Source organism: Uranotaenia lowii, chromosome 2 (assembly GCF_029784155.1).
Source record: "Uranotaenia lowii strain MFRU-FL chromosome 2, ASM2978415v1, whole genome shotgun sequence".
Lineage (NCBI taxonomy): Eukaryota > Metazoa > Arthropoda > Insecta > Diptera > Culicidae > Uranotaenia > Uranotaenia lowii.
The window spans coordinates 127,386,556-127,390,515 of NC_073692.1; the positions used below are offsets into that span (position 1 = coordinate 127,386,556).

Here is a 3,960-nt window from a genome sequence, read left to right on the forward strand (position 1 = left end):
GAAATATTAGAAATAAACGTTCAAGAAAACAAGTGTCCTTATATTAAAGTGAAAGTGCTAGATTCTATAGTTGAGGGGCTCTTAGATTCAGGAGCAGCAGCCAGCATTTTAAGTGATACTAAATTGTTGGAAAAACATAATTTCATAACGCGACCAACGAAGTTGAAAATAAGGACAGCAGACGGAACCGCACATAATTGTATAAAGTCGATTTGCATACCATATACATTTAGGGGAGTTACTAAAGTGATTCCAACGCTATATGTTCCGAAAATAGCAAAGAAACTTATTTTGGGAAACGATTTTTGGAATGCATTTAACATTTCACCAGCGGTTCATGAAAATGGAAATTGGCAGCGATTGGAGGTAAACCAAGAGGAGTCTTGGTCAGCAAATAATATCGAAACGCATATGGAAAATAATAGCACACAAATAAATTTGATTTTGGAACCGGATAATAATGTGGATCTAAATTTAAAGATAGAGGAGGATAATAGCTTAGAATTACCGGCGGTGGAAACTCCAAAATCTGTAGATGTAGAGAAAATTGAAACGGAACATGCACTAACATTAGAGGAACACAAAGAACTCCAACAAGTTGTGAAACAGTTAAAAGGATCGGGAAAACTAGGGAGAACGCATCTGATGGAACACAGGATAGAGATAATAGAAGGAGAAAAGCCGAAGAAACCACCACGATATCGCTTATCACCAGCGATACAAAAAGAAATGGAAAAGGAAATTGAAAGAATGAAAGAATTAGACGTTATAGAGGAATCTACTTCTGATTGGTGCAATCCTTTGCTTCCAGTAAAAAAATCATCAGGCGAATGGAGGTTGTGCTTAGATTGCCGGAAAATCAATGAAGTGACCAAAAAAGAGGCATATCCATTCCCGGATATGCAAGTTATTCTTGGACGAATAGAAAAAGCGACTTATTTTTCTATCATAGATCTGTCAAAGGCATACTGGCAGATACCGTTGGCGCTAGAAAGCAGGGATTTTACGTCATTTAGAGCAGGAAAACATCTCTACAGGTTTAAAGTCATGCCATTTGGACTCTCTGGAGCCCCTATCAGTCAGACAAAACTAATGAATCAAGCATTAGGATATGACCTAGAACCCCAGGTGTTTGTTTATTTGGATGACATTGTTGTAACATCTGAGACTTTCGATGAACATCTAAAGCTGCTGAGAATAATTGCCGAGCGGTTGAATAGAGCAAAATTGTCAATTAGTGTGGAAAAATCTAGGTTTTGCCAGAAAAAAGTAGCATATTTAGGATATGTTTTATCAGACCAAGGAGTGTCAATTGATAGTTCGAAATTAGAACCGATACTAAACTACCCTTCACCAACGACCCTGAAAGAAGTCAGAAGATTGATGGGAATGGTGGGTTTTTACAAACATTTCATCGCGAATTACAGTACAGTTCTAGCTCCCATTACGGATCTGCTAAAACAGTCTAAAACCAAATTACTGTGGACTGAAGAAGCTGAAAAGGCATTCAATGAAATAAAAAGTATACTCACGTCGCCGCCTATTTTAGCAAATCCAAATTTCGATCTTCCTTTCATTATCGAGTCGGATGCATCAACAGTAGCAGCAGGGGCAGTATTGGTTCAAGTCCAAGAGGGAACCCGACGACCAATCGCCTATTTCTCCAAAAAGTTTTCTTCGACTCAACAGAAATATTCAGCCACTGAAAGGGAATGCTTGGCTGTAATATTGGCCATCGAAAAATTTCGCCATTACGTGGAAGGCACCAATTTTACGGTAGTCACGGATGCACAGTCATTGAAATGGCTAAATCAAGTCAGCATTGAAGGAAATTCCGCCAGATTGGTTCGCTGGGCCTTGAAACTACAGCAACACAACATAAACCTGGAATACCGGAAAGGAAAATTCAATGTGATTGCGGATGCGTTATCAAGAGGTGTGAATGAGGTCAATATACTTACAGCGGATTTAGATCATGAAAACTTGAAGAAAGTGGTTATCCAAAATCCTCTGAAGTATAAAGACTTCAAGGTTGTACGGGGAAACGTTTTCAAATATGTGACATCTAACGATCCGACTGACGCGTACTTTGTCTGGAAATTTGTGCCACCCAGATCAGATCGGCTACAAATTATGGAAGACGAGCACAGCAACTCACATTTTGGATACACTAAAACACTCAAAAAGATCCAGGAACGATACTACTGGCCAGGAATGTCCGTTGAAATAAAAAGATTCTGTAAAGGTTGCGACACGTGCAAAACGTCCAAGCATCCGACTGCACCACGTGTCCCACCAATTGGTCGACAGAAAGTAGCGAGCATGCCTTGGCAAGTTATATCAATCGATTTTATGGGCCCATTTCCTAGATCGAAAAATGGAAACACGGTGTTGATGGTGATCACAGACCACTTTTCAAAGTTTGTGATTATTCAACCACTTCGTGAAGCAAAAACAACTACCGTGGTAACGTTTGTCGAATCTATGATTTTTCTGCTATTTGGAGTCCCAGAAATTTTAATATCGGATAACGGACCACAATTCCGATCAGCATTATTTGCATCATTATTAAAAAAATATCGAGTCAATCATTGGAAAAATGCTAGTTATCACCCCGCCAATAACCCAACGGAAAGGGTGAATAAAGTTATTGTGGCGGCAATTCGTTCGTATCTCAAAAACGGAGATCAAAGATATTGGGATGAAAACTTACAGAAAATAGCAATGGCAATAAGGACAGCTGTCCACGAATCAACGGAATTCACGCCGTATTTTATAAATTATGGCAGAAACTACATAAGCTCGGGAGAAGAATATTCTAGGATAAGAGAAACAACTGGAGAACTGAAATATAATCCGACAGAATTGAATGGAGAGATGCACCATATATTTGAAAAAGTGAAAAATAATCTTAAAAAGGCATACGAAAGATATGGTAAATATTACAATCTTCGTTCGAAAGCAAAGGTACCGGAATTTCAAATCGGGGAAATTATTTTGAAGAAAAATTATTTACTGTCAAATAAAACAAAGGGCTTTAACGCAAAACTAGCAGATGCTTACTCGTTGGCAAAAATCGTTTCCAAATTAGGGTCAAATTGTTATGAGCTGGAAGACCTGAAGGGAAATAGATTGGGAGTTTTCCGATCAGCTGATCTTAAAAGCAGGTGAAATTATTTTTTTTTTAAGCCAAGTATCTTAAAAGTAATAAAATCTGGCAAACATGGAGATAAGACGGAAAAAACTTAGGAAAATTTTTCTCATGCCTATTCACTAACATCAAATGATCCGGAGTAATAATTTGTTTATTGAGAAGGTCAAGTACTTAGAAAAAGGAAGGTAGTGCGAGTCTGTGAGAGGCCACAGATGATGACCAGAGATAGTGAAAAGAGAAAAATTTGTCCAAGAATTGGAAGTCAGTCTTTAAACAAAATTTCGAAATGGATAAACACAAAAGTGTTGCGAAGCAAAAAAAAAAAACATAAAACAAATGAAATTGATTTGTTTAAAAAAAAAAAAAAAAAAATCAAAAATCGAGAAGGGAAAAAATACAATTAAATGGAAAGTTGTGAATATGAAATAATTCGAAGAAATAGGATCACGTTTTTGAATATTATATTTTTTCTCCAAGTTTAAGGAGAGTTCAACAATAAGTATGTTAAAAAACAACAACATAATTTTAACAAAATCAAAAAGTAGAATAAATATGATTTCTCGCCCACCAAATCCACTATGTTCAATACGGAAAAAATGATCGACCAAACAAAAATACTGTGTTAACTAAATACGTTAATTAACAAAGTTCACACAAAAAATATTGAAACAGAAAAGAGAATTAGGATTAGGAAAATATTTCAACCAAGAGTTGGTGGTTCTTGAACAAATAAAATTATGTAGGGAAGCGAGACGAACAAAAGTGTCAGCCATCTTGGAATATTTAACCACATGTTCATCAAAATT

The 3,960-nt window shown here is 36.6% G+C and overlaps 1 long non-coding RNA gene across 1 annotated transcript; it reads right to left on the reverse strand.

Annotated features, from left to right (window-relative positions):
* Positions 1-1,483: 1,483 nt before the first annotated feature.
* On the reverse strand, positions 1,484-2,569 carry LOC129747600 (uncharacterized). The gene is made up of 3 exons (XR_008737537.1): positions 1,962-2,569; positions 1,756-1,884; positions 1,484-1,702 (listed from the first exon to the last, which is right to left on the reverse strand). It is a non-coding gene; the product is annotated as an uncharacterized LOC129747600 (long non-coding RNA).
* Between the last annotated feature and the right edge of the window lie 1,391 nt (positions 2,570-3,960).